This window comes from Chiloscyllium punctatum, chromosome 32 (genome assembly GCF_047496795.1).
Source record: "Chiloscyllium punctatum isolate Juve2018m chromosome 32, sChiPun1.3, whole genome shotgun sequence".
In the NCBI taxonomy this organism is placed as follows: domain Eukaryota; kingdom Metazoa; phylum Chordata; class Chondrichthyes; order Orectolobiformes; family Hemiscylliidae; genus Chiloscyllium; species Chiloscyllium punctatum.
Window position 1 is genome coordinate 61531265 of NC_092770.1, and position 15248 is coordinate 61546512.

Below are 15248 nucleotides of genomic sequence, written 5' to 3' on the forward strand. Positions count from 1 at the left end.
GGACGCTTACTTATAATAGTCTACTTGCAGAAACCTGGCACTGGATCAAGTCGAATTATCTAGAGCAGAACACACAATGAACTACTTTTGAAACTATCGTTGCTACGTAGCTGAATGCAGCAGCAATTCTATGCCAGCAATGTCCCAGAAACAGCGAGGACATGAATAACCAGTTTTTGTTATTGACTGAGAGAAGAATGTTGACCATGAACTTCCTGATATTCATTTGAGTACTACAATAAAATCTGTAACATTCACCAGAACTGACAAGACTTAACATCTCACTGAAAGACTGTCACCTCCAACAGTAATGCCTTATTACAACCCCAGAGTGCCAGATTAGAATGGGTCCTAAACCTACAATCTTCTGAGACTAAAGCAGTGTAGTCACATTAATAGTTTGGGGCTGGAGTGCCCTCTGCTGTAATAAAAAAATCTGTAAATGAGAATTCCTGTTCTCTTGATTTGTTTTGAATCCGAGTTTTCTCTCCATATGTTTTTCAGGATTAGAACTGTAGACAACAATAGACAAGCAACCTATTGGTTGTGGGCTCAAGTTCTATCAGAGTAAACTGTGAAACTGAATTCAATAAATCTAGCTCTTTACCATTTTATTATGTGGAGATGCCATTACCGGCCCAGGGTGGACAAGGTCAGAAGTCACACAACACCAGATTATAGTCCAACAGGTTTATTTGAAATCACAAACTTTCAGAGCACTGACAATGGAGCAGTGCTCCAAAAGCTTGTGATTTCAAAGAAACTTGTTGGACTGTAAATTGGTGTCATGTGACTTCTGATGATTTCATTATAGTACTAGCCTGCAATGAAACAAACCTAAATAGACATCTACTCCAAACTGCTGGTAGACTCATGATGACCTTATAGGTAGTTTAGCAAAATCAGTTTGTTGTGCAAAATTTGAACATCTACCATCAACTTTCCCCAGATAGGATAATAAATACACTTGTGAAAACATTGCCTGTATCTGACGACTTTCTTCAGAATAATCAGATGGCTTCACTTTAGTGTGTAAAATCATAAGATGTCATAACTATCTAAAGCATTCACACTGAAATTAATTATTTATCACTAAGTGAAAAGAGGCCACAAGTAGTCACACCTGTTGGGCACTGAGGTAAATATATGACAGAATTGAGTTCACTTACAAACGTGACAGGAATGAAACCATGGCAGACAGCTGTCATCTTATTCGGGAAGCTAATAGTTAATGGAGATATTATGCATTCACACAGGGTTCTGCCTATGAGTGTTTAGAAGTAGTTTTTATTTCTATCCTATTGTCTGGACAGACGAGTTTCCAATGTTGTTCTGGCCAGCTTCCAATCTTTCACTCTCCATAAACTCAAGCTCATCTGACGTTCTGCCACATTTCCCCTAACTGCCCATAACGTTTCATTCACCCAATATGCCTGTGCTTAGTGACCTTTGCTCCTCCATGATCTCTATAACCTCCTCCAGCACTATAACTCTGAAATCTCTCCACTTGTCCAATTCTGGCCTTTTGTTCATCACCATCCTTTATTCATCCACTATTGGCAACTGTATCTTCAAATGTCTGGGCTTAAGGATCTTTCCCGAAAGCTTTCCACTGCTCACTGATTCTTTAAGTTGTTATTTCAAACCTATCTCTTAAACCACAGCTTTTGTCACCCCTTTCAACATCCCTTTCTTTGATTGTATTTTTTCTGATTAAACTCCTATGAACTGACTTGGGATATTTTATCAATGTAAAAGGTGCTAAGTAACTATAAGTTGTTGTTATAGATCAAGTAATCCAAAGTTTTTCTTATACACCTCTGGCAGATGTGCCTCATTCTGTAAAACGTGGTGGGGAAAAAAAATGCAACAAACATACATTATATGGTATGTAAAACCTACTTCTCTGGACTTTCAGCAATTTCGATTTATTTCTTTCCTCAGGCTTTTGGGAGAAATTTGATTACCTTACATAGAATTAACAGATGTGCACTGATCATTCACTCCAACTGATCTATGTGAGTGTTTATGCTCTACACAAGCCTCTTTTACTTCTTCATTCATTCTCAGCTCACGGACATTTTTTGATGAGAACAGAATGTAGTATTGTTCTTCAGTTGCCATCAAGAAGTTGGTGGCATCTTCAATCATTACAAAGCTGTCAAATCCACAGAGCCTCATGTTCTACATCCTAGAGTCCAAAAGGAAGTGACAGCAGTGATAGTGGATGCATTGGTTAGAATAGTCCAAAATTCCTTGAATTCAGGAAAGATTCCAGTGGATTGGAAAAATGCTCATACAATGCCCTTATTCAAGAGAGGCAGAAAGTAGTAAACTATAGATCAGTTCATTTAACATCTGCTGTTGGGAAACTGTTAGAATAAACGATTAAAGGAAGTAGGAATGCAACATTTGCAAAATCAAAACGCAATCCACCAGAGTCAGCATCGTTTTATAAAGAGTAAATTGCGTTTGATTGACTTGCTAGTCTTCTTCACAGATGTACCAAGCAAAATATTAATGGAGGTCCTGTAGATACAATTTATCTGGATTTCTAGAAGGTGCTGAACAAAATGTTGTCATGATTTGGAGATGACAAGGTGTTGGACTGGGGTGTACAAAGTTAAAAATCACACAACACCAGGTTATAGTCCAACAGGTTTAATTAGAAACACTAGATTTCGCAACACTCCGAAAGCTAAGTGCTTCTAATTAAATCTGTTGGACTATAACCTGGTGTTGTGTGATTTTTAACTTTGTACACCCCAGTCCAACACCTTGTCATCTCCAAATCATGGCCACATTTTGTGTGATTTTTAACTTTGTACACAAAATGTTGATACACAAGGTGAGATCACATGGGGTTAGGGGTAATATATTAGTTTGGAAAGAGGATTGGCCAACCAACGGAAAGCTGAGTCAGGATAAATGGGTCTTTATTTCTCTGTGGAATGTCACAGTGTTCAGCACTTAGGCCCCTACAATTTATATCTATATTAATGACTTAGTTACAGGGCCAAATCTTCAGATGACACTAAAACAGGTGGGAAAGTAAACTGCAATGAAGAAATAAGAAATTTACAAATGGATATGGGCAAGACCATAAGAAATAGGAACGTGAGTAGGCTGTTTGGCATCTCAAGCATACCCTGCCATTCAATAGGATCGTAGCTCACCTGACACTCCTCAGATCCATTTTTGTCCTTTTTCCCCTGTTGATCAAGAATCTAACACAGTATTAAATACACACAAGAACTCTGGCCGCACACCTCATTGTAGCAACGAGTTCCAGAGACTCTCAACGCTCAGAGAAGAAATTCTTCCTCATTTCAGTCATAGATTGCGTCCCTTTATTCGGAGACTATGCCCTCTGGTCCTAGGTTCTCCCAAGAGTGGAAACATCCTCTCAACATTTACCCTGTCAAGCCTTTTAAGAATCCTATTTGTTTCAATGAGTTCACCTCTCATTCTTCTGAACTCCAGCAAGCAGACTCCCAAACTGTTTAGCCTTTGCTCACAAGACAATCCCTCCATACCAGGGATCATCCTAGTGAACTGTCCCTGAACTAACTCCAATGCAATGATATCTATCCTTACATAAGGGGACGAAAATTGTAAACAGTATGTCAGATATGGTTTCACCAGCACCTTGTACAGTTGCGGTAAGAACTCCCTACTCTTACACTCCAATCCCCTCGAAATAAGGGCCAGCATTCCATTAGCCTTCCTGATCACTTGCTTCACCCATGTTAGCTTTCTGTGCTTTGTGCCAAAATATCCCCAAGTCCCTTTGTGTTGCAGCTTTCTGCAGTTTATCCTCCATTTAAATAATATCCTGTTCTTTTTTCTCCCATCCAAAATGAAATTCACATTTTCTCACATTATACTTCTTTGGCCAACATTTTGCCCACTTACTTAACCGATCAAAAATCTCTCTGTAAATTGTCTGCATCCCTCTCACAGCCTGCCTTTCCTCCTATTTTTGTATCATCTGCTCTGTCCATTTATTTATCATTTCCTCTCTTTTTTTTCCCTCTTTGTTTTTCTTTATCCCTTGGCGTTTCTTTCCAGCCTCAGCATAGACCCAGCAGGGTACCCGTGGCAGTGTCTTGGCCCGACCGCTTGACAGCTTCTAACAGGGTCTCAACCTGGTCTCTTGGCAGCTCGTGGTGGTTTCTCGACTCGGTGTATGAATGGGTCCTGCCCAGGCATGGTCTAGAGGCCAGGGGAGATAGGAAGGGGGCAGCAACTTTGGCAGCAGTGATGGCATCGCGGCCCAATGTGCCAAGAGTGAGCAGTGAGGGAAGTCCCCTAGTTCTACGGTGGCAGTGTCGAGAACAGGCAGCTGACTTCTGCAGAGAGCAAGATAAGTGGAGAACCCAAAGGCTGTTGAACTTCTAATTCCTTATTTTGTACTTTAAGGAAGACTTTAATGTTAACACAAGAATTTATTTCTTTATTTTCTACTTATTCTAGGAAGGTAATACTTAACTTTAATCACCAAGATGTCACCATCTATTTCCCCACATTCTATATCTTCAATGACTTCGCCACATTATACAATGATGCAGAATACTCAATTAGTATCTCCCCCATCTCCTGCTATTCCACACATAGGCTGCCTTGCTGATCTTCGAGGGGCCCTATTCTTTCCATAGTTACCCTTTCGTCCTCAATGTATTTATTTTAAAAATCTCTTTGGATTCTCCTTAACCCTATTTCCCAAAGCTATCTCAGGTCCCCTTTTTGCCCTCCTGATTTCCCTCTTAAGTATACTCCTACTGCCTTTATACTCCTCTAAGGATTCACTCAATCTCTGCCGTCTATACCTGACATATGTTTTCTTCTTTTTCTTGAGTAAAACCACAATTTCTCTAGTCATCCAGCATTCCCCACACCTACTAGCCTTATTTTTCACCCAAACAGGAACATACTGTCTCTGGAGCCTCATTGCTTCATTTTTGAAGGCTTCCCATTTTCCAGCCATCCCTTTACCTGTTAACATCTGCACCCAGCGACTTTTGAAAGTTCTTGCCTCATACCATCCAAATTGGCCTTCCTCCAACTTAGAATTTTAACTATTAGATCTGGTCTATCCTTTTCCATCAATATTTTAAAACTAATAGAATTATGGTCGCTGGCCACAAAGTGCTCCCGCACTGACACCTTTCTTTCTTGGTCTCACCCTTTTTGAGATTGTCCTCCTGTCATTCCCACTCCAATCTTAACTCTTTTAAGAAACCTCTGACCCGGCATCCAGTCCCTCCGAACTCTCCCCTACAAAACTACTGACCAGCCAATTTCCTTTCTGAACCTCAATGTTAGCTGATGTGTCTTTTTAATATCCAGAACTGCCCTTACACACAACATTCCCCACCACCAAAACGCCCATGGCATTTTTTTCATCAATCACTCACCACCAGTACATCACCCATGTTTTCAATTGAAAAATTTACATGCAAAGCCTGTTAAGGGCAATGCAGACCAAAGAGGAGGTAGAAGGGGAGGGGGCTAAATTAAAATAGAGGTGAAAGTGGGCTGGCTACTGTTGTTAGGCCTCCTGTCCTCAGTTACTACCCCTGTATTTCAAATCTGCCATCATCACAAAACCCTAATCCTAATGCATCCTTAACCCTACCTCCAATTTCAAAAACTGCTGCCCTATCCCCAAATTCCTTTTCCATTTCCAATTCCAAGTCCTTGAATGGGATAAAAATAATCCATTTCCATCTTCCCTGCAACTCCAGATTTTAATTCCTCTTATTAGACTAGAGACAGAAATCTGATCACAATCACAAATGGCAGCTGACCTGACTGTGACCATGATGGGCTAATGGTAAGATTCTTGATAGTGTAGATGAGCAGAGAGATCTTGCTGTCCATGTACATAGATCCCTGCAAGTTGCCACCCAGGTTGATAGGGTTGTTAAGAAGGAATATGGTGTGTTAGCTTTTATCGGTAGAGGGATCAAGTTTCGGAGCCATGGGTCATGTTGCAGCTGTACAAAGCTCTGGTACGGCCGCACTTGGAGTATTGTGTACAGTTCTAGTCACCATATTATAGAAAGGATGTGGAAGCTTTGGAAAGGGTGCAGAGGAGATTTACTAGGATGTTGCCTTGTATGGAGGGGAGGTCTTATGAGGAAAGGTTGAGGTACTAGAGACTGTTTTCGTTAGTGAGAAGGTTGAGAGGTGACTTAATTGAGGCATACGTGATAATCAGAGGATTGGATATGATGAACAGTGAGAACTTTTTTCCTAGGATGGTGATGGCTAGCACAAGGGGACATAGCTTTAAATTGAAGGGTGATAGATATAGGACATTGAATGAAAATGGAATAGTGTAGGTTAGATGGGCTTCAGATTGTTGCGTCAACCTGTGAAACCATCAAAGGCCAAAGAGCTTGTACTGCACTGTAATTTTCTATGTTCTATGATGTGATCATCCACTCCAGTCACCAGATTCACCTACTGATTATGTTTCTCTCAGGTATATGTCTAAGTAGGACATTCTTCACTTGGCCCCATTCCTATCCATCCAGTTAAAGTCAGAGGATCACCTTGTGCAGTTTCTCTTTGCATTCCTGAACTATTACCTCCAGACTCAAAGATTATCCCTTGCCTTTCATGTCTGATTTCTAACCTGCCCTCAATGACATTATCGAGATTCCAGAAGTAAAATGGCGACACCCAGATCTATCATACCACCACATCTCACATCGTTGGCCTGAAATCCAGTTCTGGACGAACAGAAATCTTCTCAGTCTAAGTTCCGTGGAGACTCAAGGCATTGCCATTGGTTCATTTCCTAGCCACAACTCTGCTGCAACTGTTTGAGGCAGAAGGTGATTCTCATATTGTACTCAACCTTAAAATAAGTTTCCAACTACGTATCTGCAATACTGCCAAGAACAGTTACTTCAACTCTTGAAACTGCCCTCCTCCTGCTGAAACCTTCACTCTAGTTTTGAATATATCAAAACACACCTCGTCAGCACCCAGCCTCCAATCTAAGTAAATGTGACATCATCTAATACTCTGCTGTCCCTACATCAAATCACATCAAACCCTACTCTTCTATCACTCACATGCTCACTGATCTAGTTCGAAAGTCTTCATCTTCTTTTTTCAACCCCTCCATTACCTTGCCTCTATTTCAGTAACCGCTTCTGTCTGACATATTTTTGAGATCTCTGCAGTCCTTCAATTATGGCCTCGAGGAGTCGTTCCAGCTTTGGCAGGTGTGCAACTAGTAGAGTCAATAGATGTGAAGCTGGAAGAGCACAGCAAGTCAGACAACATCCAGGGAGCAGGAAAGTCAACTTTTCAAGCCGAAACCCTTCGTCAAGACTCATCCAGGTTCACATCTATTGACGTTTATTTCCAGCATCTGCAGCCTTACACTGTCCTAGTGTACCTAGTGGAATTGACTACATGCGTAATTTGCCAGTTACCTAATTCCCTGGCCCAGGAGAGCAACTCATCACAAATATTGAACAGAGAAGGTAAAAAGAAATGGTCACATCTTTTGCAGTGTAGTCACTGGTATTCAGTAACCAATTGCAGACAATATAGGCAGCATGGTGGCTCAGTGGTTAGCACTGCTGCCTCACAACACCAGGGTCCCAGGTTCAGTTCCAGCCTCGGGCAACCGTGTGGAGTTTGCACATTCTCCTAGTGTCTGCGTGGGTTTCCTCCTCCTGTTCCGATTTCCTCCCACAGTCCAAAGATGTGCAAGCCAGGTGAATTGGGAATGCTAAATTGCCCATAATGTTAGGTGCATTAGTCAGAGGGAAATGAGGGTTACTCTTCAGAGAGTCAGAGTGGACTGGTTGGGCCGAAGGGCCTGTTTCCACACTGTAGGGAATCTAATCTAAAAAAACTAATCTAAGATCCCATTAATGAGATCCAACACTTAGGTTTCGATGCAGGGCAGAAAGCTGACCAGGAAGAACAATCTTTGAAGATGGTGATGCGACCTTTAGCACCAATATTCGATTTGGAGCTTCATTCCAAAGACAAATGCCTCGTTGTTTATTATTAGTAACCTATTTTTCTCATTAACTTGTTCAGAGATGTTATCACCCCTCTGGAGCAGGGAGCACTTGAACCCAGGCATCCTCATCAAGGGGTTGGGGGGGCTACGACTGCACTAAGAGTCCCCCACAACAGAGACATCTTAACTGTTGGCTTCAACGCCTCTCAGCTGCAGGGTTAAGACCAGGGTCTCCCCTCCATCAGAGCAAATTACCTCAGATGTTGGAATCAGAACTGAAAACGAAACAAAAATGCTGGAAATCACAGCAGCTCAGGCAGAAAAAAGTTCTCCCCTCCATCTTCTCCTGCCTGGTGCCAAGCCAAAGGTGAATGTGTGCCAGTGGAGGTGGCCCAGATGGAACACAGGCGACCGACATGAGGGAGCCAGGAGCCAGATCAAGTGATTCTTGGGTCAGGACACAAGGGAACGAAGGCATCTACCTGGGGCCTGCATTCACCTGAGGGTCTGCATTCACCTGGGGGCCTGCATTCCAGAAGTAAAATGGCGACACCCAGATCTATCATACCACCACATCTCACATTGTTGGCCTGAAATCCAGTTCTGGATGAACAGAAATCTTCTCAGTCTAAGTTCCGTGGAGACTAAAGGCATTGCCATTCGTTCATTTCCTAGCCACAACTCTGCTGCAACTGTTTGAGGCAGAAGGTGATTCTCATATTGTACTCAACCTTAAAATGGTCTGCATCCACCTGGGGGTCTGCATCCACCTGGGGGTCTGCATTCACCTGGGGGCCTGCATCCACCTGGGGGCCTGCATCCACCTGGGGGTCTGCATCCACCTGGGGGTCTGCATTCACCTGGGGGCCTGCATCCACCTGGGGGCCTCTCCCTAGCAACATGACAATATGACCGCGGCTGGACGCTAAAAGACGGGCGTGTTGCGTGCAAAGTGTGGGGTCGACCATCAGTGCTCCATCACCAATATTACCGACCAACCCCTCTCCCAGGAAGCCGTCCTCTACCTCCTCCAAACCGAGCCTAAACCCTCACCTCAACAATGTTGTTGCTGCTGCTGCTGCTGCTGCTACCACCTCCACCTCCTCTTCGGCTGGGTCACCGTCGCCACTGCGCGCGGGGCCGTCTGGGAATTGTAGTCCTCCCCTCAACAGCCCTCAGCTCGAGTCCAATAGGCGGTGGCGGCGAGGGTGGACTACAGTTCCCACAAGGCTCCGCGTGCTGTCAATCAGCTGACGATGTATCAGCCCAAGCCAGATGTAAACTTTGATCAATGACTTGTTGAAAACTCAGTGAAGTACTTGTACTGTACATTGACATCAACTGCACCGGCTAGATCATCTGAAGGAAGCACTGACGCGGCAGAACAGCATCCACCAAAAGAGAAGTGAAGTTCGGGGGACTATTTGAACCCAATTTATTAAAATCGTCAACAGAAATCAATGAGCTAATGATTTATTGATGTCTGTGCGGCTGCTTTGACGCAGGTTATTCTTTGGGTAGAAGTGGGCCGGAGCTGAGAAAAAAACGTCTATCTCTGCTCTTGGTGAATCACACTTGTTAAAAGTCAATAAATCGTTAATGAGATTGTGAGTCTTGGCAACACTGCATTATTAATATTCATCTTTCTGTTTTGCAAATGTCAGTGGAAAATCAATACAAAAGCACCATCTAGAACGAGATCACAGTTGGCACCTTCTGCTTTTTTTTTGAGTGGCTGGCCATAAATCTCTAGGATACACAGTATAGTATTTCGTAAATATATAATATTTCAGATGACAAGCATCCACCCCCCGCCCCATCTCATTTCGGAGTCTTATAAAGAGGAGGCTTTATATTTGTAAGGTAACGAATAACAAGAAGAAACATTTCAGATGTCAGTGTTTCTTCCGACATTCTTGATTTTTAAAAAAAGTTTTATGTGCTGTTGGACCAGAAAAGTGCAGTGAAAATCAATGATAGAGTCAGAATTGTCAACAGTCAAAGATGCAAAATGATTGCAAAGCCTATCGAAATGCATCCAGCTAAATAAATCTCACAAAGAAGGCTCATTAAATCGGATTTGTTAAAGCTTTCAGTTGGTCCATCTGCCCAAATTCATGTAAGCAACTACATTTAAAGTTTTGCAGCAGTTTTAGATATACAGAGGTACTGCATAAATGCAAATTCCCGATTTAGTCATTTCTGTTCTGTTCTGATTTTTGTTTTTCTTTCCAGATATGTGAACATCACTTACTAGGCCTTCCCTAATTGGCCTTAAGAAAGTGAGTCAGCTTCTTGAACCGTTACAATCAATGTAATGTAGCGACACACAGAGTGTTGTCAGAGAGACGTTTCCAAAACTTTTAATCCAGTGACAATTAAGAGACACCATTTTAGTTCCATGTCCAGATAGTGTGCGGCTTGGAGGGGTACTTGTAAATGGTAGTGCACCCCATGCATCTGCTGCCTTTCCTTCTCGATGGTAGATGTCGCAAATTTGGAGGTTTTATCAAAAGAGCTTTGGTGTTTGCTGCATTGCATCTTGTGGGTTACGGTACATACTTCTGCCACTGTGTATCAGTGGTGAAGGGACTGGATGTTGAAGGTAGTAGATGAGATGCCAATCAAACAGATTGCTCTCAAAGGTTCATGAGTGTTGTTGGAGCTACACTCACCAATGCAAGTGAGGAGTATTAGATAAACAATGAACTTGTACCTTGTGGGCAGGCACTGGGGAGTCAGGAGGTGAGTTATGTATAGCAGAATTCTCAGTCTCTGATCTGCTCTTGAAGAACCTATATGGCTGGTACAGTTCAATGACTGATCAATGGTAGTCACCAGAATATTGATGGTAGATAATGCATCCAGCTAAATAAACCTCACAAAGAAGGCTCATTAAATCGGATTTGTTAAAGCTTTCAGTTGGTCCATCTGCCCAAATTCATGTAAGCAACTACATTTAAAGTTTTGCAGCAGTTTTAGATGTTCAGAGGTACTGCATAAATGCAAATTCCTGATTTAGTCATTTCTGTTCTGTTGCAATGGCATTGAATGTCAATGGAAGATAGTTAAATTCTGCCAACTTGGAGGTAGTCATTGCTTTGTGTAGTGTCAATTGTTTGCTACTTGTCAGGTCAAGCCTGTACGTGACCCAGGTTTTGCTGCATTGATCATGAACTGCCTTAGCATCTGAGGAGTCACAAATAGTGCTGAACATTGTGCAATCATCAGTGAACATCCCATCTTTGACCATAGGATGGAGAGAAGGTCATTGATGTCACACCTAAAGATGGTTGGGCTTAGAAAACTCTCCTCAGGAATTCCTGTTGTTTTTTGACTAAGATGAATGATCTCCAACAATAAAAATCTTATTCTTTGGTACTAGTTGTGTCTCTAACCAATGGAGAGCTGCCACCATTGATGCCAATTTTACTAGGATTCCTGATGACACATTTGGTCACAGGCTCACACTTTGTCAATGGCTTACACTCTCATCTTAACTCTTTTGTCTATGTTTGAACCAAGGTGTAATGAGGTTAGGAGCTGTGGAATCTGTGGCACCCAAATGGAGTAGCAATGAGCAAACTGCTGAGTAAGTACTACTTGATAGCACTTTGGCCCCTTTCCAATAGTTTTGCTGAAAATTGAGCAAAATCAAATGGCTGGATTTGTGCTGCTTTGTTTGGACAGGAGCTACCTGGGCAATTTTCTATATTGCCTGGTAAATGCCAGTGTTATTCTTGGAACAGTTTGACTGGACAGCAATGCTAAGTCTTAAATATTATTGATAGAATGTTGTCAGGACGCATAGCCTTTGTAATATCCAGTGCCTTCAACTGCTTCTTACTATCATATGGAGTGAATCATTTGGGTGAAAAATGCCATGTGTAACACTGGGCTCTTCTAATTTAAATGGATCACCCATTTGGCACTTCTGGCTGAAGATGGTTTAGCCTTGTCTTTGGCACTGATGTAAAAATGATTCCCATCACTGAGGGTGGGATTATTTGTTGCTTAATTATCCATCACCATTCATGACTGCAGTGGCAAGGCTGTTCAGCAAAGATCTGATCTATTGGTTGTGGTATTATTTAACTCTATCTATCACCTTCTGCTGAGCTTCGTGACACATTGTCATGTTTTGTAGCTTCACCAGGTTGACATCTCACTTTTGCTAGAAGATGCTGTTGACATGCTGTCCTGCATTAAACCCTGGCTTGACGGTAATATTAGTCTGAGAGATATGCAGGGCCAAAAGGTTACAAATTGTAGTTGAATACAGATCTGCCACTACTGATGGTCCCCAGAATCTCATGGATACTTCGGTTAAAATTGCTAGATCTATTCAAAATCAAACTAGTGATAATGCCTCAACATCAAAATTAATGCATGCTTACTGAAACTGATGATTGGTTACCACAGAATGCAAACTACAAACCTGAAAGTAAACATCCAAAGCAGAATTTGACTAATTGAAGCCCACTGAACTAGTTCCCCTTATGACACATGACACTTCAATTTATATAGCATTTAGAGAGCAGCAAACATCCCAAGATGCTTGAAAGATACAGGACAGGAAAACAAAAGGGGAATATAACAGGAAGCAAATGGTGAATCATCAAAAATGAAATTAAGAATGGTGATGAAAATCTCAGTCAGAAAAGTGAGTGCTGAGAAAAATATTCAAGGAGGAGATGAGAAAGGAGGAGTGGTAGGGTGGAATAGGAGGGAGTTGTAGTAGTAGAGCTAAGGCAGCCCAGCACAGACTTCTGGGAAAGTATTAAGAAGGTTAATGGAATACTGTTCTTCTTTACAAGAAGAATTTGATATAAACGTAAGGATGTTCTACTTGATTTATACAGGGCATTGGTGAGATCACATCTTGCATACAGTTATGGTCTCCTGACGTAAGGATGGATATAATTGTATTGGAGGTGGTTCAGAGGAGATTTATTACATAGATACTTTGAATGTTTATGAGGACAGACTGGGATTGTTTCCACTGAATTTCAGAAGACTGAAGGATGATTTGATTGAAGGGTATAAGACCCCGAATGGTCTTAATAAGGTGGATATAGAAAGGACTTTTAATGATATGTGTGAGTTCAGAACAAGGGGCCACTGTTTCAAAATTAGGGGTTGTCCTTTTTATGACAGAGGGGATTTTTTTAGGTTTTTTTTACAAAGGGTTTATGCAACTTTGTGACTCTCTGCCTCAGAAGATAATGGATATGTATGTAAGAATACTAACCAATTTTTACAGATGCCCTATAGAAAGCATTCTACCTGGGTGCATCACAGCTTAGTGAGGCAACTGCTCTGCCCAAGACCATAAGAAACTACAGAAAGTTGTGAAACAGCCCAGACCATCATGTAAGCCAACCTTCCAACCTTTGACTCCATCTACGCTTCTTGTTGCCATAGACAGGCAACCAACATCAACAAAGACTCCCCCCACCCTGATTATAATCTCTTCCAACCTCTTCTGTCAGGAAAAAGATATAGAAGCTTAAACACATCTACCAACAGATTCAAGAAGAGCTTCTTCCCCGCTAAGATAGACCAGATCTAAAAGTTGAACTTCTAAATTGGAGAAAGGTCAATTTGCCAGTATTAGGCAAGAACTTTTGAAAGCTGATTGGGGGCAGATGTTCGCAGGTAAAGGGACGGCTGGAAAATGGGAAGCCTTCAGAAATGAGATAACGAGAATCCAGAGAAAGTATATTCCTGTTAGGGTGAAAGGGAAGGTTGGTAGGTATAGGGAATGCTGGATGACTAAAGAAATTGTGGTTTTGGTTAAGAAAAAGAAGGAAGCATATGTAAGGTATAGACAGGAAAGATTGAGTGAATCCTTAGAAGAGTATAAAGGCAGTAGGAGTATAATTAAGAGAGAAATCAGGAGGGCAAAAAGGGGACATGAGATAGCTTTGGCAAATAGAATTAAGAAGAATTCAAAGAGTTTTTACAAATACATTAAGGACAAAAGGGTAACTAGGGAGAGAATAAGGCCCCTCAAAGATCAGCAAGGCGGCCTTTGTCTGGAGCTGCAGAAAATGGGGGAGATACTAAATGACTATTTTGCATTAGTATTTACTGTGGAAAAGGATATGAAAGATATAGACTGTAAGGAAATAGATGGAGACATATTGCAAAGTGTCCATATTACAAAGGAGGAAGTGCTGGATGTCTTTTAGATTAGATTAGATTAGATTACTTACAGTGTGGAAACAGGCCCTTCGGCCTAACAAGTCCACACCGCCCCGCCGAAGCGCAACCCACCCATACCCCTACATCTACCACTTACCTAACACTACGGGCAATTTAGCATGGCCAATTCACCTGACCTGCACATCTTTGGACTGTGGGAGGAAACCAGAGCACCCGGAGGAAACCCACGCAGACACGGGGAGAATGTGCAAACTCCACACAGTCAGTCGCCTGAGGCGGGAACTGAACCCGGGTCTCTGGCACTGTGAGGCAGCAGTGCTAACCACTGTGCCACCGTGCCGCCCGTCTTGAAATGGGCAAAGGTGGATAAATCCCAGGATCTGATCAGGTGTACCTGAAAATTCTGTGGGAAGCTAGAGAAGTGATTGCTGGGCCTCTTGCTGAGATATTTGTATCATCGATAGTCACAGGTGAGGTGCTGGAAAACTGGAGGTTGGCTAACGTGACGCCATTGTTTAAGAAGGGCGGTAAGGACAAACCAGGGAGCTATAGACCAGTGGGCCTAACATCGGTGGTGGGCAAGTTGTGGGAGGGATTCCTGAGGGACAGGATGTGCATGTATTTGGAAAGGCAAGGACTGATTAGGGATAATGTGAGGACTGCAGATGCTGGAGATCAGAGCTGAAAAATGTGTTGCTGGAAAAGCGCAGCAGGTCAGGCAGCATCCAAGGAGCAGGAGAATTGATGTTTCGGGCATAAGCCTGAAGAAGGGTCCCAGGTTTGATTCCAGCCTCGGGCAACTCTCTGTGTGGAGTTTGCACATTCTCCCCATGTCTGCATGCGTTTCCTCTGGGTGCTCCGGTTTCCTCCCACAGTCACAAAGATGTTCAGGTCTGGTGAATTGGCCATGCTAAATTGCCCATAGTGCTAGATGCATTAGCCAGAGGGAAATGGGACTGGGTGGGTTACTCGGCCTGTTTCCACACTGTAGGGAATCTAATCTAAACTAGCCATTTGAATACAGAACTGGCTCAAAGGTAGAAGACAGAGGGTGGTGGTGGAGGGTTGTTTTTCAGACTGGAGG

The 15248-nt window shown here is 42.5% G+C and overlaps 1 protein-coding gene across 2 annotated transcripts in view; it reads right to left on the reverse strand.

Annotated features, from left to right (window-relative positions):
- tbxas1 (thromboxane A synthase 1 (platelet)) overlaps positions 1 to 9134 on the reverse strand; it is a 232902-nt gene extending 223768 nt beyond the window's left edge. For both annotated transcript variants that reach the window (XM_072552486.1, XM_072552484.1), the window contains exon 1: positions 9050 to 9134. The gene's annotated coding sequence lies outside the window, so the exon portion shown is untranslated. The remainder of the gene's footprint in view (positions 1 to 9049) is intronic.
- Between the last annotated feature and the right edge of the window lie 6114 nt (positions 9135 to 15248).